The sequence below is a fragment of the Gymnoscopelus microlampas genome, assembly GCF_963454915.1.
Source record: "Gymnoscopelus microlampas genome assembly, chromosome: 15".
In the NCBI taxonomy this organism is placed as follows: domain Eukaryota; kingdom Metazoa; phylum Chordata; class Actinopteri; order Myctophiformes; family Myctophidae; genus Gymnoscopelus; species Gymnoscopelus microlampas.
Genome location: NC_139952.1, coordinates 45,466,800 through 45,489,706, shown reverse-complemented (window position 1 = coordinate 45,489,706; position 22,907 = coordinate 45,466,800). Strand labels below are relative to the sequence as shown.

The 22,907-nt window shown below is 42.2% G+C and overlaps 1 protein-coding gene across 7 annotated transcripts in view; it reads left to right on the top strand.

Moving 5' to 3' along the window:
- clasp2 (cytoplasmic linker associated protein 2) overlaps window positions 1–22,907 on the top strand; it is a 151,808-nt gene that overhangs the window by 54,824 nt on the left and 74,077 nt on the right. The window lies entirely within an intron of this gene.

The following is a 22,907-nucleotide window of genomic DNA, read 5'->3' as shown; positions in this document are numbered from 1 at the left end:
GCCTGTGGGGCGGGCCTGTTTTTCTTTTCTGTGTGTATAAATCTGGCATGTGTTCCTGTGCCTCTGCGAGCGGGCGGGTGCACGTGGGATGGCATTGCCAGCAGCTCCTGTAAGCAGGTCTAATAGGATTACCAGACCAATCTGTGTGTGTGTGTGTGTGTGTGTTGCTGGGTGTTTTCCGGGCAGAGCAGAGCCCAGGCTGTTGAGTGAATGTTTGACCGTCAAACTGCAGTGTGTGGAGGAGGAAGCCACAGGGTGTGTCTCTCCTCTGTTCTGTGCTGTTATGATGATGATGATGATGACACCCAGGGAACCAGGGTTTGTTTTATGAGTGATGATATGGGATTGTCAAAGGACATTCTGACACATGGATTAAAGGGATAGTTCACCCCAAAAATGCTTTTTTTCCCTATGGACTTGAATTAATGGATATTTTTTAGTTTTCTGTCTCATTCCTAAGCCAATCATTTGATGACCGGTAGCGGTTCTGGTAGGAGACACAACGAGTCTCCTTTGTGTCTCCTACCGGAACCGCTGCCTACCGGTCCGCTGGTCATCAAACTATTGGCTTATGAATGCGACAAAAACTAAAAAAATATCCATGAATTAATTTTTTTGGGTGAATTCTCAGTCACCACTGAGACTGGTTTCAGTCATTTGGGTTCCGTATAGAAGCCAGCAGCATTGTCCTCTGTGGAAGCATGTTGCTCAGCTCCAGGTCCCTGTGGGGAGGTGCATCCTCCTCACCTGTGGGGAGGTGCATCCTCCTCACCCGCAGCCATGCGTCTGTCACTGAGGCTGGAGCGTCAGCCCGCTGTCTGTCTGTCTGTCCCTCACAGCCTGGTTACATGCAGCCCAGAGGGAGGGGGCAGTGTAGATTTTGACAGCACATTTTGATTTAGTTTTAGTCATATTTTAGTCATCTAAAATGTTTACATTTTTGTCTAGTTTTAGTCGACTAAATATATGTATTTTGGCGGTGCCTTGATGGCGTCGTAATGGCTGATTTTACACTTGGTTGCATGCTGAAAATAGCCGATCTACAAGCTCACAACGCGTCGCAGCGCGACACGTTGTGAGCTTGTAGATCTGCTATTTTCAGAGCGCGACACCCGAGCGCAACCAAACTTCTACTGGATCTCTTCTCCATTAGTCACTCCCTAACATTTTAATCTAGTTTTTATTTGTTGACGAAATTGTCAATTTATTTAGTCTTAGTTTTAGTCATCATCATAGCTTAGTTTTTATTACGCTTTGGTCAGTGAAAAAAAGGTAGTCGACGGACATTTCATAGTTTTAGTCGACGAAATCAACACTTGCGGGGGGAATAGTCTCCATGATACAGTCTCCTCTTGGTCAGGGAGCAGGGGAATGGAGCTGTGGGAGGATGGTGGTTGTTTGTTTAACTCTCTGCTTGCCAATGTTGACATGTTGTCAACGTGATGATGCCTTCGGGATGTGCAAGAGGAGGAGGACGCCACACACTGGGTCCTGTCTGTGTGGTCGTATGTGATGTAGCCGGAAAACGCCTAGAAATGAGTTATTCAGGGTTGTATCGGTATGCAATGTTTTCTGTGATGTGTTGGGTGGATTACTCCAGGGGCCTTGAAAATGCTGTTAACTGTATTTATCGTTCGATCAAGGTGAACTGTAATAATTAGATAGATGATAGATAATTCACTTTATTAATCTCCAATGGGAAATTAAAACTAAATCATATTACATGACAACAGCAGATACATTAAAAAAAGGTCAGTTATGACTGTATGCAAAGACTACTTAGAATTCTATCCCCTACCAGCTTGCCTCCAAAATAAATAAATAATAGAGCCAGGTCCCCTGATGAATAGGAGTCCAGCTATGCTCAAGTGTTCAGATATATTCAAGTGTCCTGGCCAAGGCAGATTCATTGTAGACAATCGGTTTTGAACGGGGTACAATTTTCTTTTTAATCAACAGCTCAAAAAGTCGTAACGTTTCAGTTGGCTATTTTCTAAAGAACAGAACTCGACCTCCAAACTGTAGCACCAGGAACTACAGTGCTGTAGTAGGCAGTGTTGATTTTGGCAGCACATTTTGATATAGTTTTCATAGTCACAGTCTTTTGAATAAAATTCCATTTAGTTTTAGTCATCTGAAATGTTTTAGTTTTTGTGTAGTTTTAATCGACTAAATCTACAGTTGATTTAGTCGACTAAAATGTATCTTGGCGGTGCCTTGATGGTGTTGTAATGGCTGATTTTTACACTTGGTTGCATGCTGAAAATAGCCGATCTACAAGCTCACAACGCGTCGCAGCGCGACGCCTTGTGAACTTGCAGATCTGCTATTTTCAGAGCGCAACACCCGAGCACAACCAAACATAAAATGACTTGTCTTTTAGTTCTACTGGATCTCTTCTCCACTAGTCCCTAAATGTTAGTGAGGGACCCTCACTAACATTTTAGTCTAGTTTTCATTTTTTGACGAAATTGTCATTTGTTTTCATCATAGTTTTAGTGGACAACATCAACACTGTAGTAGGCTCAGCTTGGAACCTACAGTACATAGAAACCTGTCTAGGCGTTTATAGGAAGAGAGGACATGAGAGTGCAGGTTTTATCACTGATGATCAGGTTAGGTGAGTTCAGATGTGACATAGATGATTAACCCATTAAGACCTGGAACTGTGGCATTTTTTTGATTTGAGCTAAAAAGCATTATTTTACACTTTGGGCTATTCAAAAATAGCAGATATACAAGCTCATTGCGCGGCACCGAGTGCCGCGCTACGAGCTTGTAGATCTGCTATTTTTGAAAAATCGTGAAAATGTGTGCAAATCTTTGAATATATATATATTTTTAAAGCGAACATTTTCAACTCAAATCTTTGCTTCTGGGGGTCCCTGGAACAACATATTTTGATGGGGGTCGGCGGCCAAATACATATAATTTTGGGGGTCCTTGATATGAAAAAGATTGAGCACCACTGATATAGAAACATACGTTTTTCAGAAAACTGTTGAGATTTAGGAGACATGTAGAATCGGCTTCAAGTCTCAATGGGTTAAGTGGATGGGTAAACATTTATTCATGGTCCACTGGGTTGTGAGCTTGTAGTTCGGCTATCTTCACAATATTTATCTGTGGAACCGAGTCAAACTAAATGTAATGCCTACAATTCCAAGTGCTTGTCAGGGTGGGGGGTCCCCAGTTCAGATTTTATGATTATTTGGGGCGTCACGGCTTTGAAAAGTGTGAGAACCTTTGCACCGTGTGGATCCTACTAACATCTGATCTGACCCCAAACGTTACTGAATAAGAAGGCTTGTAACGGAGGAGACAGCTTGTGGGGACATGCTGACATAACTTTGTTTCTTGTCCTCTGCTACTGGTTACTGCCAGTGTTGCCATATTTTGAGAGAGAAATAAGCAACCAGGTCTAGGAAAACAAGCCCAAAAGAAGCAACTTATCAGGCCACATGAGCACTTTAAACCTATTATGCATCGGATATTTAAAAATAGCAGATCTACAAGAACGCCTCGCCTACTAGCTTGTAGATCTGCTATTTTCAAAAGCTCTTGAAATAAAATGTAGAATATTTTTTGAAACATTCTAACAAAACAAATGCTCCCTGTGGCACAAAACATTTATGAACATATTTGAGAACCACTGGTTTAAAACATAATTACAAAAAAATTGGAAATGAGCCTAAATAAGCAAGTACACGTTAGAAACAAGCCCAAAAAAACGCAACCCGCAACGACCAAGTTTTACAAGCAACTTTACAGAAAAACGTCGCTTATAATAAGCCGGCATGGCAACACTGGTTACTGCTGGTTCATTTTCCTCTCATACGTTGAGCACAAACTAGCTACACCGTCCAACGAGCATCGGATCTCACAGTAACCAGATCAGTTGTTATAGGTTCATATTGATTGATTCATTGATTGATCGTCATACATATAGTACTAGTATAGTATAGTATGAGCAGCGATAGACCTGGGGTGTTTTTCCTACAAACACAACGATAATCACACCCCAGAACAGTCAACCTCTGCGGACAGACCTGACCAGAAACATCACACCATCCACAAAGACACACGTTTGTATTACTATACTTGTGAGGACATCAACGCTTTAGGACAGCCATTTTATGAATGTCATTTAAAAATATATGTATTATTTTGCCATTTTTAACCGTAAGCCTAAAGCCGAAAAACAGCCGATCTATAAGCTCACAACGCGTCGCGCTGCGACGCGTTGTGAGCTTATAGATCGGCTATTTTTCGGTGCATGACACTGGCACGCCGCAACTAAGTATAAATCATGTTTAACTCTAATTCCAATCCCTAAACCTAACCTCTAAATGTCTAATCCTGACCTGAATGTTTTTCTAATTGTAAACGTATCTCTAAAAAATGTTTTTTTTTAACTATAAAACAACCATTTGTCTTGTGAAGACCGCAGGAAAACTGTCCTCACAATGTAGATTTCTTCAAATTCTACTATACCTGGTCCTCGCAAGTATAGTAATACAAACAAACACACACACAAGTGAACATAGATGAAACACACTCTCTCTCTCTAGTCATCTCTTCACATTTTGAGACGCTCCTGGCATTTTGTTGTAAAGGCTGGTGGCAGCTGTTGCTGTGAAAAGAGGGGTAGAGAGAGAGAGAGAGAGAGAGGGAGAGAGAGAGAGAGAGAGGGAGGGGGTTAGTGAGAGGGGAGGAAGAGATGGCGAGAGCGAAGAAGAGGAAGCTAGCTATAGCTGAAAGAGATCTAGCTGTGGCCGGGACACAGAGCTGTGCCTGTCACTGCCTCTCCCTGATTCAGCGTGACAGAGAGAGAGACACACACACACACACACACACACACACACACACACACACACACACACACACACACACACACACACACACACACACAGAACAAGAGAGAGAGACACACGGAGAGAGAGAGAGCACAGAGCAGGGGTGAAAGAGTGGAAACGGAGAGCTAGTTTTCTTCTATCCATAGCGCACTATTACCATGGTGGTCGCTGGGGATGACGGAGATGGTAAGTGTGTGTGTGTGTGTGTGTGTGTGTGTGTGTGTGTGTGTGTGTACGTGTGTGCGTGTGTGCAGTCTCATAGTATGTGAAGGCTCGCTGCCAAACAAACTTAGTTTGCTAGGCATGTCAGCATACAGTGTGTCTTTAGGATGAAGTCAGCTTAAAACTCCAATAGCTTTCACCATGAGTGGAGTGCTTTCACTCAGATATACGATAGATTGCTGTGTGTGTGTGTGTGTGTGTGTGTGTGTGTGTGTGTGTGTGTTTGAGTGAGATTGTTCTGGGGGTCCTAAGATGTCTGCAGTGTGTTGTTGTTGTGCCCGTGGCCTGTATGTGTTTCTGTTTACTGTAACGGAGGCTTGTTTTCTGTCAGGTTGTCCATCAGCAGTGTGTGTGTGAGTCTCTGGATTCATTCAGTTTGTCTCAGAAGCTTAGTGGAAATGACTGTTGATCTTGGTTTTGTATGGTCAGGTCAGGTGTGTGTACTACTACACTAGGTAGAACAACACTGTCTATGCCGGGGACTGAGGCTGTAGGGTGAAACACATACACATGTACTAAATACATGTAACCATTTCACTAAATAAGGAATTACACAAGTGAGGATTTTACTGGGATGGATGGATGGATGGATGGATGGAGAGAGAGATGGATGGATGGAGAGATAGATGGATGGATGGAGAGATAGATGGATAGAGATGTATATACTGTATAGATAGATACAGTAGATCATAGATATTCAACTGGCGGCCCGCGGGCCACGTGCGGCCCGCGAGGAGCTTCCTTGTGGCCCCTGGCCATATTCCAAAAAAAAAAAAAAAAAAAAAAAAAAAGTTTTTTTTTTTTTTTTAATTTTCATAATTATTATTTATTTTAACTTTGATTTATGTTATCAAAGTTAAAACAGTACAAATTATTTATCCTTCATTAGTTCTTGAAAGGCCATCTTTCATTGGAACTTAACTTAGAACCTTAAATAGAACCGAATTAGACCGAATTAGACCCGAAAAAAGGTTGATTTATATTGGTCAAATAGAACCGAATTAGACCCGAAAAATTTCGCGCGCGTGCGCTTCGCGCACGCGCGCAAATTGTGTGGCCCCCAACTCCAAATTATTTTACAGTTGTGGCCCCCTGCCTAATCTAGTTGAATACCCCTGCAGTAGATAGTAGGGGTGTGCCGATATATCGTCCCACGATATATCGTCCCACGATATATCGCGATACGTTTTCGTGACGATATGTATCGTTTTGGAGGAAAAGAAATATCGTTTTGAATTTTTTTTTTTTTTTTTTTACAATCATTATAATCAGGCATGCAAACAGCCCTGAGGTGAAAAGGGTGACAACATGTTGTTGTTTTTTCGGGTCAGGTGTCACACTATTGCCCTATTTGGATTGAAAACGGCTATTGTAGCTGAAAAGCTACAAGTTTGCATGTCTGAATAATGCAAAAACAGAATTATTTGTTTGCATTTACTTTTTTTCTCCCCCATATATTTTCATAATAAAAAAAGTGAGTATCGTATCGTATCGATATCGTATCAAAGTTGTGAGCCAAATACCGTATCGTATCGTTTGGTGAAATTAGTGTATCGGCACACCCCTAGTAGATAGAGATCAATAGATACATTAGTTAGATAGATACAATAGATAGAGGCAAGTTAGATAGAGAGATAGATAGATACAATGCAGTAGTTAGATAGAGAGATCGATAGTTACAATAGATAGATAGATACAATAGTTAGTTAGATAGAGAGATAGATAGATAGATAGAGAGATAGATAGATAGATAGATAGATTGGGCTGTTTCTCCAATTTGTGTGTGACAGAAATGAAAGCATGTCAGTCGGTGCCTGTGGCGCCTTGCTCCGTTCTGACTTCATGTTATTTGGACCCTAACCCTGAAATGAGGAGCATACACACACACACACACACACACACACACACACACACACACACACACACACACACACACACACACACACACACACACACACACACACACACACACACACACACACACACACACACACACACACACACACACACACACACACACACAGATGTGCATAGCTTCCCAGAGATATTTGGTGAATTGCGAAATGGCCATCAGTGGCATAATGCATTGCTTGCATAGCAGTGCAATGTATACTACACACACACACACACACACACACACACACACACACACACACACACACACACACACACACACACACACACACACTCAGACGCTCACTCAGACATGCTCATTCTGCTCCAGTGCATCTCCAGCTCTGCTAAAGGAAAAGCGTGACCCCGTTTCCAGGCTAGGCCGGTTGCCATAGTGAAGCTTTTCGTTTGAATATGATGGTTTATCCCACCGTCCCTCCGCCTGGAATCTGGACTCATATCTGTGTGTGTGTGTGTGTGTGTGTGTGTGTGTGTGTGTGTGTGTGTGTGTGTGTGTGTGTGTGTGTGTGTGTGTGTGTGTGTGTGTGTGTGTGTGTGTGTGTGTGTGTGTGTGTGTGTGTTCTGCTAAGGAGCTCATTTTCCCAGAGCTATGGTGGAAGTGGAGCAGTCTGTTTTCTATTAGAGAAACCCCTAACTTATTATCTCCCCCTCTCTCTATCCCTCTGTCTCTCTGTCTGTCTCTCTCTCTGTTTGTCTCTCTCTCTCTCTCTCTCTCTCTCTCTCTCTCTCTCTCTCTCTCTCTCTCTCTCTCTCTCTCTCTCTCTCTCTCTCTCTCTCTCTCTCTCTCTCTCTCTCTCTCTCTCTCTCTCTCTCTCTCTCTCTCTCTCAGAAAGAGGTTGGTTGGTTGGATGGTTGACAGTAAAGCATGTGTTCTCTCTCCTCTGTAACATTTCTGACCCCTGACCTCTATTGTGTTTTATTTCTTTGAACTAATGTGTCATTGGTGACATGTCCCACAACCCCAGAGACACACTGTAGGAAAGCTGAGAGACAGACAGTGTAGGAGAGACAGACAGTAGGAAAGCTGAGAGACAGACAGCGTAGGAGAGACAGACAGTAGGAAAGCTGAGAGACAGACAATAAGAAAGCTGAGAGGTAGACAGCGTAGGAGAGACAGACAGTAGGAAAGCTGAGAGGGAGACAGCGTAGGAGAGACAGACTGTAGGAAAGCTGAGAGGGAGACAGCGTAGGAGAGACAGACTGTAGGAAAGCTGAGAGGGAGACAGCGTAGGAGAGACAGACTGTAGGAAAGCTGAGAGGGAGACAGCGTAGGAGAGACAGACTGTAGGAAAGCTGAGAGGGAGACAGCGTAGGAGAGACAGACTGTAGGAAAGCTGAGAGACAGACAGCGTAGGAGAGACAGACAGTAGGAAAGCTGAGAGACAGACAGCGTAGGAGAGACAGACAGTAGGAAAGCTGAGAGACAGACAGTGTAGGAGAGACAGACAGTAGGAAAGCTGAGAGACAGACAGTGTAGGAGAGACAGACTGTAGGAAAGCTGAGAGACAGACAGTGTAGGAGAGACAGACAGTAGGAAAGCTGAGAGACAGACAGCGTAGGAGAGACAGACAGTAGGAAAGCTGAGAGACAGACAGTGTTGGAGAGACAGACAATAAGAAAGCTGAGAGACAGACAGCGTAGGAGAGACAGACAGTAGGAAAGCTGAGAGGGAGACGGCATAGGAGAGACAGACAGTAGGGAAAGCTGAGAGACAGACAGCGTAGGAGAGACAGACAGTAGGAAAGCTGAGAGGGAGACGGCATAGGAGAGACAGACAGTAGGGAAAGCTGAGAGACAGACAGCGTAGGAGAGACAGACAGTAGGAAAGCTGAGAGGGAGACAGTGTAGGAGAGACAGACAGTAGGAAAGCTGAGAGACAGACAGCGTAGGAGAGACAGACAGTAGGAAAGCTGAGAGGGAGACAGTGTAGGAGAGACAGACAGTAGGAAAGCTGAGAGACAGACAGTGTAGGAAAGGGAGAAACAGGAGACAAGTCTCTGGTGGGATTTGATAAAGTGAAGTGAGCAGTGATGATATGTAAATGGTAAAATGGTAACTGGTGCATTTATATAGCGCTTTTATCCAAAGCGCTTTACATAAATTGTGCATTACATTCACACACACATTCACACACCGATGGCGGAGGAAACCATGCAAGGCACCAACCTGCTCATCGGGAGCAATAGGCTCTATGCACAGCAGCCGTTTTGGAGCAAAATTGGGCCTCTTCTTACTTCCTTCACAGGTGTTACCAATGATACTAATGAAGGCTCTGTTCCATTCTGGTCAAACAGAGTCAGGGTGCTGATTATTGTGCACGTTGGCTCACTAGAAACACTAGTGGGTCTCAAAGTGTGGTCCAGGGACCCTCATGGTTCCTTGAGAGGGTGTAACTCTGAGAGTGTACAAATGGAACCAAATGGACCCTCCCGGGTCCATTTGGTTCCATTTGTACACTCTCAGAGTTATGGGGGTCCTTGAAATTAAAAAGGTTTGAGAACCACTGTGCTACACTAAATGGAACAGAGCCTTCATTAGTGTCATTGGTAACACCTGTGAAGGAAGCAAGGAAGGGGCCCAATTTCTGTCCAATATGGCTGCAGTGCATAGAGCCTATTAGGGGTTCAGCGTCTTGCTCAAGGACACTTTGACACTAACTCTGGGGGAGCGCCCCAGCCCGGGATCGAACTGTTCACCCTACCCGGCCACTCTACCCCTAAGCCACTGCCGCCCCGTGTATATGTCATATTTACCACTACATTAATGCCTAAAATGATACATATTTGGCTGCGGACCCCCATCTCGTATTTTGTGACAGTGACCCCCAAAAAGCTAAGATTTGAGGTATATAAATGTCCGCCTCCACCCCGTCACATGGCCGTGTACACGCTAACACGCCTTCACATACAAAACATGTAACATGTAACCGCGGCTACACACACACACACACACACACACACACACACACACACACACACACACACACACACACACACACACACACACACACACACACACACACACACACACACACACACATACACGTGACGGGTGGCAGGGTGTGCACAGAGGGCCCTCTGTCTGTGTGTGTATGTGTGTGTGTGTGTGTGTGTGTGTGTGTGTGTGGGGATTGGGTTCATATAACAGTGCTTATGACATTAGCTGTTGCCCTGCTGCCAGCTGATATGATGTCACCGTGTCACCACTCAACAACAGGCCAGCACAGCAGTCTCGTTCTTCAAGCTTCCCCTGACCTCAGAGCACCCTGCTGTAGCACAGTGGTGGAGAACAAGTGCTACATTTTTTATACTTAAATTAAGACCTGAGGCAATTCTTAAAAATTATTTTCCTAAAAAAAAAAAAAGATTTCTCAAAAATAGCAGATCTACAAGCTCATAGCGCGGCACTCGGTGCCGCGCTATGAGCTTGTAGATCTGCTATTTTTGAATAGCCAAAGAAATCTAAAGTGACACAGATGCGTTCCAGGTCTTAATGAGTTAAGTAAAAGTATCAATACTGCAATGCAGACATATACTCTCTGTTACAAGTAAAAGTCAGAAATTCAAAAATTGACTTGTGTAAAAGTATTGGTATCAAAATTTACCAAAAGTAGAAAGTAGCCTACTCATTATGCAGAATGTCCCGTTTCACAAGTTTGAAAATAGCAGATCTAAAAGCTCACAATGCGACGCATTGTGAGCTTGTAGATCGGCTATTTTCGAATCACCGAAATGTTTTTAGGGGCTGAAGTGGTTACTGTATGTTTTAACAATCAAAATCTACAAAGTAACTCACAGACATGCAAACTTGTAGCTTTTCGGCTACAATAGCCGTTTTGAATCCAAATAGGGCAATAGTGTGACACCTGACCCGAAAAAAACCCAACATGTTGTCACCCTTTTCACCTCGGGGGCTGTTTGCATGCCTGAACTCAAGTTTTCAAAGAATTGTAGTGGAGTAAAAGTACAATATTTGTAAAGTAAAAATACCTAAACATTTTACTTAAGTACAGTACTTGAGTAAATGTACTTAGTTACTTTCCACCACTGCCTACTAGAGCACACACACACACACACATACACACTCATGCATGTACGCATGCATGCACACACACACGCACACACATAAACATGCACTCACACACGACTCTGGTAATTAAGGAAATCACGACTTGGAGATTCTTTTGAGGGGTTTTATTTATCTAGAATTCAGCATTTACTGTTTATAGAACTGGGTTTCAGTTCTGTTTAACCACATTTTACACACACGCACGCACACACACACACGCACACACACACACACACACACACACACACACACACACACACACACACATGCACACACACACACACACACACACACACGCCCCTCTGGTAGTTAAGGAAGTCATGACTTGGGGATTTTTGGGGGGGATTTATTTAGCTAGAATTAGTGTTTTTCTATAACATTTGATGTAGAATTGTGTTTCAGTTCTGTTTAACAATCCTAGCATCCCTATTCTAGACATACCATATACTGTAGGTGAACATTCTGTGAAAATAGACAAACATTTAGCAAAAGATTCTGTTAGATCTGCAATTTTGGATCAAAACATTTTGGTGTAGAGGGAAAAAAGGAGGACGACCAACTATAGACCCCTGTGGGTCAAAGAACTATATAGGGTTTAAGTGTCATCATCAAGATTTTAGTTGTTTTTATTCATTACATCTCATATACTGGTACACAAGAGTAAAGTTATTTGGTTTTGGCTCCTCGACATTGTAGCAACAATGAAAAATTAACCCATTGAGACCTGAAGCCGATTCTACATGTCTCCTAAATCCCAACAGTTTTCTGAAAAACGTATGTTTCTATATCAGTGGTGCTCAATCTTTTTCATGTCAAGGACCCCCAAAATGATATGTATTTGGCCGCGGACCCCCATCAAAATATTTAGTTCCAGGGACCCCCCAGAAGCAACGATTTGAGTTAAAAATGTTCGCTTTAAAAATATATATATTCAGAAGATTTGCACACATTTTCACGATTTTTCAAAAATAGCAGATCTACAAGCTCATAGCGCGGCACTCGGTGCCGCGCTATGAGCTTGTATATCTGCTATTTTTGAATAGCCCAAAGTGTAAAATAATGCTTTTTAGCTCAAGTCTAAAAATGACACAGTTCCAGGTCTCAATGGGTTTAAGGAACAACAATATTTAGCCATCTTGTTCAAATCAGTTCAGTCAGTCTAGTGAGTGAATGACAATGTCTGAAGGAATGACTCAACCAGAGCCCTAGACATGACCCAGTAGAACCCAGAACACCTTGGAACAGCACAGCAGTCAAACACCTTGAAGATACAGTTAGAAACCTTTGCTACAGCAGTCTTACAAGAGTCTAAAAAAATTGATGCATCAATCAAAAACCTATAATAAACCAGTGGTGTAAAGTAACTACAATTTTGAGGAACTTTTACTTTACTGAAGTATTTCCAATTTTCAGTACTTTTACTTCTAGTCCACTACAGTACATCTCAGAGGCAAATATTGTACTTTTACTCCACTACAATTATTTGAAAACTTAAGTTACTATTTACTTTGCGTATTATTTTATTATTACATCGTAAAACGTACATTAACCGCTATTTGAAAATAGCCCACCTGCTATTTTCAAACATTTTAGTACTTTTACTTTTGGTACTTTAAGTACATTTTGATACCAATACTTTTGTACTTTTGCTCAAGCACATTTTGAATTCCAGACTTTTACTTGTAACAGAGTACTTCTACATTGCAGTATTGATACTTTTACTTAAGTAAAACATGTGAGTACTTTTTCCACCACTGGATGCAAAACCTAGAAACCTTGCTACAGCAGTCACACCACAGTCTAAAACCTAGAGGCAACAGTCAGAAACCTACAGTGCTAAAAACCCTTGATACAAGTGTTGACACTGAAGCTATGGTTTGACAGAGAAATGGTCAATGCTGCCCTCATGTGGCCACAGGATGAAACACACACACTCTTAATTCCTTTGTGTGTGTGTGTGTGTGTGTGTGTGTGTGTGTGTGTGTGTGTGTGTGTGTGTGTGTGTGTGTGTATTAGTAGTCTGTGTGGATGTGTGTGTGTGTGTGTGTGTGTATTAGTAGTCTGTGTGTGTGTCAGTGTATTAGGTGTATGTGCATGTGTTTGCAACCAAGAGACGGTGACACAGCACAGCATAGCATGTCACTCATACAGTAGCATGCTAATACGATTAGCATGTTTGGATTATATTAATGTTCCTGCCTGGGATTATTACCACACGGATTACAAATCAGGGAAGCTGTTTGCTCTCACGCTTGTGTGTGTGTGTGTGTGTGTGTGTGTGTGTGTGTGTGTGTGTGTGTGTGTGTGTGTGTGTGTGAGCGCACGCACACGTGTGTGTGTGTGTGTGTGTGTGTGTGTGTGTGTGTTATTAATACTAGACCATACCCGGTCGACGCATCCGTGGGGGGATATGCGCACATGATCTGGCAACCCAGGAGGCGACATTGTTTGACACATAAACGCTAATAAGAAGCTGAGATTTGATGAAATTGAAAAACGGGCTTCACAGTTAAGTTCAGATGGTAATGGTCAATGGCTGTGTGCAAAATCAGAGCAATTGGTCCAGCCAGTGAGGAGAACCGGGTAGCTTCACTCACGCACCACTACAGAGGTTACTAGAATTATAGTAGGATTATAGTAGGATAGTAGGATGTGAGGGCCAGGTTTCTCCACAGCTATAGTAGAACTTGAGAAACAGACACATTGAGGACAGTTGTCCTGGTCCTCATGAGACAAATTGATTTCTTTTTCAAAAAGATTTTTAGAGGCAGACTTACATACAATTTAGGAAAAGATTCCGGTTAGGATTAGACATTTCTAGGCTAGGTTTAAGGGTTAGAATTGGGAGTAATGCATGATTTATACTTGGTTGCATGCCAGTGTCGTTCACAGAGCATAGTGGATCTGCATGCTACATGTAGATCTGCTATTTTCAGCTTTAGGGATAAAAAATGTGGACATTTTGTAAAAATGTAATTCATGAAATTGCCGTCCTAAAACGTCGATGTCCTCAAGTCATGGATTACGTTCTCAGTCGCCACGACTGATGTCAGTCATTTGGATCCCATAGAAGCCAGCGTGTCTTCTATGGAAGCATGTTGCGCAGCTAAAATAGCCGATCTACAAGCTCTCAATGCGTCACAGACGCATTGAGAGCTTGTAGATCGTCTATTTTTGGTTATTTTCTTCAACGGTTAGAGCATTTGAAGTGCACAAACTAGCAATATGTCTAGAAGCTTTTCCCATGGGATATTTCATTAAAGAAAAGGTTAAAGCCTCAATCTGTGATTTCTACACCTGGTTGGCTGTGTGTAGAACTGAACAGCAGGCACAATATTACTAAAACATCATGTTACATATTGTTTGTGTTAAAGGTAGGGTAAGTGATATTTTTTGGTTAAAACAAAAAGTATTTTCTTAAAAGGTTAAAGCACTATATTCTGATAGTAATCATTGCTATAGAGTGTTTGTTCAGTAACAGGAGTCTCCCCGTCTCTCCAGCTCTTTAATAAACAGAAAATACATTTTCCGGTAGGTGTCAAAATCTCTAGCCTGGTAAACCCTCCCTCCGGAAATCTCATTTCCATTTGATTTCAGAAAGGAGTCTGGTCTGAAACGCCTTTCTGCAATAATCGCTGTGGGCTGGAGTTGGGCGGGAGTAATACCGTTGACCGACAACCCCTTCAACCAATGATCGTTTCCCCCCTTCAGCCAATGAGCAGTTCATTTTGACGAGCTCCAGACTATGTGACGCAACGGGACTTTTGGGACGGCCATGCCGAAAATAGGTTGCCTTATTGGGATACATGCGTGTCACTCCCCGCCCCTGCCGGTTCTCTAAATTTATATTTTTAAATAGGCTCTGTCATGATTAATTGACCACATATATGAAGTTAAACAACTAAATTCTATCCAAACGATATCTTATAAGTAAATTCCGTGCCTCAAAAAAGAAGTTTGAAAGCGTTATAAAACTGAAAGTAAGAAGTGAAGGCACTCGCACAAACAACAATGGCTGCCGTTCGTCTTTTTTCGGCGGCTCTCAGGCTGCACTCGGGTTCATTCGGGCTCACTCGAACTCGCCACCTGATTGGCCAACTGTCGCTGTCAATCACAGAACAATGAGCGACGACGCTGATAGGCTCGTCGGCTCGGCGAGCAGAGCGATTATTGGAGAAAGGCGTTTCAGACCAGACTCCTTTCTGAAATCAAATGGAAATGAGATTTCCGGAGGGAGGGTTTACCAGGCTACAAAATCTCAGCCAATCAGGAGAAAGTACCCATTTTTAAGATTCATTTTTATAGTGTTCCAGTTCCAATTTTGTCTGCTCATTTCTTAGTGTCATCACTTCCAATTTCACTTGTTTAATCTATATCCTGATTGAGTTCTCTGTCCTGGTTGGATAAAATTGGAAATTAAACTGAAACGAAAATGCATTTTCTGTTTAATAAAGAGCTGGAGAGACAAGGAGACTCCTAATACTGAACAAACACTCTATAGCAATGAGTACTATCACAATATAGAGCTATTTAACACTTATTTTAACCAAAGCAAATCACTTACCCTACCTTTAATTGTTTATGAAACAGCCTTAGTGTGGGGAGGGCTCCTTTCAACACATTGCATTATAGGACTTGGCCATACAACATTATTGTTGTTTTGTCTCAAGTATAGTAATACAAACGTGTGTGTGTGATGTGTGTGTGTGTGTGTGTGTGTGTGTGTGTGTGTGTGTGTGTGTGTGTGTGTGTGTGTGTGTGTGTGTGTGTGTGTGTGTGTGTGTGTGTGTGTGTGTGTGTGTGTGTGTGTGTGTGTGTGTGTGTGTGAGATCAGGTTCATTTCAGTGGGTTGCTATCTTCCTCTCCTCCTCCTGTCTCCTCCATGGAGACGGGATGGCGTTTCCATAGCAACACAGTGTGATGCATGGCAGGGGCGTGTGTGTGTGTGTGTGTGTGTAGCTTATCACGTTTCATGTGTGTCGGCGGTGATGCAACACAACACACTGACACCACAATAAATCATCACAGTGAGTCAATGGATAGAAATCACACTGTTGATGCAATAGAATTGTGTGTGTGTGTGTGTGCGTGTGTGTGTGTGTGTGTGTGTGCGTGCGCGTGTGTGTGCGTGCGTGCGTGTGCGTGTGCGTGTGTGTGTGTGTGTGTGCGCGTGTGTGTGTGTGTGCGTGTGTGTGTGTGTGCGCGTGTGTGTGTGTGTGTGTCTTTTCTGTACGCTACTGTTCCCCCGAGGGTCCAATCCAGTCTCTATAGGTCACCATGGCAACAGGCTGCTCCAAATGAATGACCCACACACACACACACACACACACACACACACACACTAAAGTCCTCAGTGTTAAAGGCAGGGCAACATATAATTTTAAATGCTGGATATATTCAAATAATGTGGTAAAAAAACCTGCACTTATGTTATAATTTGGCATCGTCAGAGCTAATGAAGCTCTTCATGTGGCGGCAGTGGCTCACCGCGAGGTTCCCAGTTCGATCCCGGGCTCCCCCAGAGTTAGTGTCGCAAGTGGGGTCCTTCGGGCAAGACGCTGAACCCTACATTGCCTCCAATGAGTCCAGTGGCGTCCACAGACATTTTGAGGGGCAGGTGCTCATGTAAATTATACTTTTTTTTGTTTACTTGGTCTGCTCTTTTTTTCCTCTACACCTATACCTCTTTGCCAAAAATAGCCGATCTACAAGCCCACAACGCGCGTTGTGAGCTTGTAGATCTGCTATTGTTGGCTAAAGTTCTCCTCAGAAAAGCGATGCTACGTTTCGAGTGGTTACGGTAAAAAGAAAAATCATATCACATAAAGATTTGGCGGACCCCCTGTAGTAACTCTGAGGACCCCCTAGGGGTCCCGGACCCCCTGTTGAAGACCCCTGCTGTAAACTGGAAAAAAAAGTGCCCTTTTTTCAAAAGGGCACTTCTGGTCAAGAGGGCAAAGGGCAGGTGCTCTAGCGCCACCTATAGTCTATCTGTGCACGTCCCTGAATGAGTCGGTCGGTGCTAGCTTGACACCATTGCTGTGTGAATGTGGGAAGTGTGGACGCTGGTGTCTACTGTTAACCGATTCACCTCCTTCCAATGTGTGAATGAATGAACCATTGTGGAGCGCTTTGAGTGCTTGGGTAGAAAAGGGCTATAAAAAAAGCAATTCATTATTATTATTATTATTTATGTTCACATGAATGAATGAAAGTCGTAAACAGGCCTGTTAAGCCGGCTATTAGATTTAACAAGGTGGTGTGAACTCCACTCCCTCAGTTAAATGAGTCATCTGGGTTCTATTAGGGCTGTAGTCGTGGACACATTCAATAACATTTCCTCCATCTTTTCATTTTCATTGAGTGAAATCACACTGGTGAATAACATGGGTGAAAGGGGAAGCGTCCGAGAGATGCACAGGCCATCGTTTGGGCGACTAATATTCTCCCTTACACACAGTCAAATCCTGAGTTGTTAATTTAACATCCAGGAACCAAATGGACCCGTAACCATCTGTACACTCTCAGAGTTACACATTGAAAAATAACACTGCTTTTTACTGTGTACTTATTGTATTGTATTGAATCAGATCATTTTGATAGAATATTTTCATACTTTCAAATATGTCATATATTTGAGTATTATTATTTGATGAATAAATCTCATATATCATGTGTTACATCCATCTAGCCTCAACTAAAACAATACTCTGGTACCCCCAGAAGCAAAGATTTGAGTTAAAAATGTTCGCTTTAAAAATATATATATTCAAAGATTTGCACACATTTTCACGATTTTTCAAAAATAGCAGATCTACAAGCTCGTAGCGCGGCACTCAGTGCCGCGCTATGAGCTTGTATATCTGCTATTTTTGAATAGCCCAAAGTGTAAAATAATGCTTTTTTAGCTCAAATCTAAAAATGACACAGTTCCAGGTCTTATGATAATCAAGAGCGTTTTGCTTAATAATCAGGATTATTAATCACGATCGTTGGGAATAATGTTTTTTGGTGAAAAAAAAATATTTTTAATGATTTTTGTTGTTCTTGGAAGGTGGATATGTTTTGTCTAATGGTATGTAATGACCTCTGTGATTTATGTTATGAGGCCTCTGTGAGCCCTGATGCCTCTCATCTCCCCAAAGACTTTTACAATGTTCCGCTTATTAACCCTTACATAATGGTGAGGAGATGGGGTCAAGGTTTAATGATCGCGTAAAATAAGGATTTATGATTATTTTTCAATGAATTGTGTAAGCGTTTAATCTGATTGTTGCCACAACCAGATTATTAGTTCAGAAGATAATGTTACACACGCTAAAGTAAGTAAACATAATCAAAAGGAAAAGAAGGTCCAAACAACAGCCTTCGAATCATCTGTTTACTGTGCAAAATTAGCTTACTTTAGCTGATTATTCCCATTAACACATTGAGTGCCAGGGGTTTTTCAAAACAGGGTACCTCCAGTGCCTGGAATTTTAACCATTTTTGGACCTTTTTCAAGTAGTCACAAAACATTTTCAGTGATCACCGTCCTCACGGTGATCCCCTCATTACACACATAGAGGTCTCGTACAATCCGGGGAAAAAGATTAAAAACATTAGGTAATCCGTTCCATAGTTGCAGCCAGTTGAAAATAGTCGAAAATACATCGTAAAAACAAAAAGTACACAGGAGCCGAGATACAGGCTTTTGAAGTCATAACTCAACCAGGAGGTGGATTGGAGTCTAAATCTTCGTAAAATGATATCTCCTGGTGCTGTGAAGGAAAAAAAAAAAAAAAAAAAATCTTTTTTTTTATATTTTTGGCCAAAAACGGCCATAACCGTTTTTGGCACACCATGTTAGGATTATGAAAAACGGTCCGGACCGTTTTGGGCACTCAATGTGTTAATCATGGTTTTAGTGTGCATGTAAATGCATTTTATAGTAAAGACACTCATTAGGCCTGACAGTAATTAGTAATTGTCATTCCTGAGTGATGAGATGAATGAGTAATTGAATGAGTAATTATAATTACTAATTACATATTTTTAGTGTGATCTATTTAGAAATAACTGACATATTTAACCATCAAATTGTTGCATCCGTTATTCAATAAAAGTAACATATTTTTAAAAATGCATGAAGTGAAGTCAACATAATTGAGACGTACTACATGTGTAGTATGTCATTGGATAATGGGTGTGTGATGTGATTGCTACATTGGGTTTTGGGACAGTCGAAGGGCCCTAGACCAGTGGTTCTCAAACTGTTTCATGTCAAGGACCCCCAAATTAACACTTATTAGCCCGCGGACCCCCATTTCAAAAGATATGCCCGGGACCCCCATAAGAGAAGATTTTTTTTACAGCTCTAGCAGTGATTCTCAACCATTTAAATTTCAAGGACCCCCCAGTTTGACATGCATTAGGGCTACAGACCCCCATTTAATGGCATTTCTATCACTTGGACCGCAATTTATATTGTAAAATCTATGTCAATTTAACTCTGAGAGTGTACAAATGGAACCATTTGTACACTCTCAGAGTTACAGACCCATAAGGGTCCATTTGGTGCCTAATCTATCATTTAGCTGGGGACCCCCTGGAACTCCCTCAAGGACCCCTGGGGGTCCCCGGACCCCACTTTGAGAACCAATGCCCTAGACAGCCTTGAAGGTTGACCCCTGTGACCCATGGAGGTAATGATTGCAGGGCAAACACATCAATCAGCATTTAAATATGAGGCTGCTATTAAATGATGAGGTCGTACCTCATTAATATTACATGTTATATAATATGAGCTGGGCTATTGTCATAGGCTTTGTGTGTGTGTGTGTGTGTGGGGGGGGGGGGGGTCAGGCTCTCAGCTGGTGGGGCGTGGCCTTCTTCCACATGCCCCCTCCTTTGTCACCATCACATCAAGCCTTTGTTCTCTGTGTGTGTGTGTGTGTGTGTGTGTGTGTGTGTGTGTGTGTGTGTGTGTGTGTGTGTGTGGTATATATATAAATATATATATATATATATATTTAAACAAACATTTGTAACTGAAATCTTTGCTCCTGGGGGTCCCTGGAACAACGCATTTTGAGATGGGGGTCTGCGGCCAAATACATATCTAGACATTATTTCTAAATCCTAACAGTATGTTGCTATATCAGTGGTGCTCCAACTTTTTTTCCATGTCAAGGACATAATAAGATTTGCACACATTTTCCAACATTTTTCAAGCTCTCGGTGATATGAGCTTGTAGATCTGCTATTTTTGAATAGCAAAGAAATCTGAGGTTTGGGTTAGATTTAGAGGTTTGAGTTATAGTAGGCATGATTAATCCTTGTTTAGTAGCGTATCAGTGTCGTGCACTCAAGATACTGTAGGGATAGGGTTAAAAATAGCAAATCATTGTAAAAATATTTTAAGAAATCAATTGAAAACATATAATTGGTGTCCTAAAATGTTGATGTCCTCACAAGTATAATACAAACTTGTGTGTGTGTTTCTAGTCTACCAGGTAAATGAGACATCATATTGTGACTGTCGGGCAGAAACCTCATATCTCCATATTTCAACGTTTTAAGTTTTTTCCTAAATGAATGCCCTACTTCACCATACAAGAGTGTCGCACAATAATAGTTAAACATAGCTGATCTACGTATGAGTTTTGAGCTTGTTAGAGCAGCTATTTTCACTACTTTTTAAATGCAAGGAATGCATGCTTTTGAACAGTATATATGCAATGTACTGTATAGTGAGTTAAATGCATTGTTGATGCTGCAATGTGTTGAAGAGAGTTAGCTGTGTGTGTGTGTGTGTGTGTGTGTGTGTGTGTGTGTGTGTGTGTGTGTGTGTGTGTGTGTGTGTGTGTGTGTGTGTGTGTGTGTGTGTGTGTGTGTGTGTGTGTGTGTGTGTGTGTGAGCAGCAGTGGTGGAAAAAGTAAAATGTTTTTTACTTAAGTAAAAGTATCAATACTGCAGTGTATAAATACTCTGTTACAAGTGAAAGTAATGCATTCAAAATTTGCTTGAGTAAAAGTACACAAATTATTGGTATCAAAATGTACTTCAAGTACCAAAAGTAAAAGTACTCATTGTGCAGAATGTCCCATTTCACAAGTTCAAAATGTATAAAAATATTTTATACAAATAACGATGCGACGCATTGTGAGCTTGTAGATCTGCTATTTTCAAATGACAGAAATGTATATAGGACTGAAGTGGTTAATGTATGTTTTGTGATAATAATCTAAATCTGCAAATTAAGTAGTAACTAAAGCTGTCAAATAATTGTAGTAGAGTAAAAGTACAATATTTGCCTCTGAGATGTAGTGGAGTAGAAGTAAAAGTATAGACAATTGGAAATAATCAAGTAAAGTAAAAAATACCAAAACATTTTACTTAAGTACAGTCCTTGAGTAAATGTACTTAGTTACTCTACACCACTGGTGTGTGAGCAGTCAATGCTAACACGTTTAGGTTAGCTCAGCTGGTCTGTCAGGGGCACAGAAAAACCCTGTTAATATTCCTGTGGTGTCTCTCTCTCACTTTCTGTGTGTGTGTGTGTGTGTGTGTGTGTCCCTCACACACACACACACACACACACACACACACACACACACACACACACACACACACACACACACACACACACACACAGCCTAGCCTCCGCACTGGCTGGTTGCCTATGATGTCATCTCTCCCCTGATTGGCTGCAAGGCTGCTGTGGAGAGAGGATGTAGAATGAAAAAGAGAGAGTGACTGAGCGAGAGAGAGAGAGAGGGAGAGGGAGGGAGCGAGAGAGAGAGAGAGAAAATGCCGGCAGTAGAAGAAGGGGTGAAGAAGGGGTTTACAGGCAGCGGTGAGGGTGCTGTGTGGTGTTGGTGTCACCGCTTCCCCGGCACCACCAGGTGTGTGTGAAGGCGTGTGTGTGTGACACTGTGTGTGTGTGTGTGTGTGTGTGTGTGTTGGGGTTACGGCTCGGAAGAGAGAGGGAGGGGGGGGGCGCCCCAAAAACACCACGCCCTCCTTGGAGTCATGAGGCGACTCATCTGCCAGCGCATCTGTGACTGTGAGTCCATGGGGTGTGGGGGCCCAGGGGTGCATGACTGTGTGTGTGTGTGTGTGTGTGTGTGTGTGTGTTGGAGATCGTGTGCAGGGTGCTCGCTCGTCAATTTCCTTCCCGATACGTACAGTAGAGTTTTGACGAACGTTAACGCATTTAGACCGGGAACGCATCTGTGTGTAATTTTTAGATTTCTTTGGCTATTCAAAAGCCAAAGAAAAAATTGCAAAAATAGCAGGAAAATTAGCAGATCTACAAGCTCGTAGCGTGGCACCGAGTGCCACGCTACGAGCTTGTAGATCTGCTATTTTTTTTAGAACGAATAGCAAATCCTTGAATATATGTCTTTTAAAGCGAACATTTGTAAAATATTTTATTCCCGGAGCAAAGACTTGAGTTACAAATGTTCGCTTTAAAAATATATATATGTCCAAAGATTTGCACACATTTTCAACGCTATTTTTGAATCGTCCAAAGAAATCTAAAAATGACACCGATGTGTTCCCGGTCTTAATGGATTAATGAGCTCTGCTTTTTCATGGCTGCTGTTTTGTGTACAAACATGTCTGTGTGTGCGTTGACTGTCAGTGCGTCTGTGTGTGTGTGTGTGTTGGAGATCGTGTGCTGCTCGTCAATTTCCTTCCGATACGTACAGTAGAGTTTTGACGTACATTAGTGAGGTCTGCTTTTTCATGGCTGCTGTGTTGTGTACACACACACGTTGGCTGTCAGTGCGCTTTGCATGTTGACTGTGTGTGTGTGTGTGTGTGTGTGTGTGTGTTAGGTGTATAGGGTGGTGGCTGTGG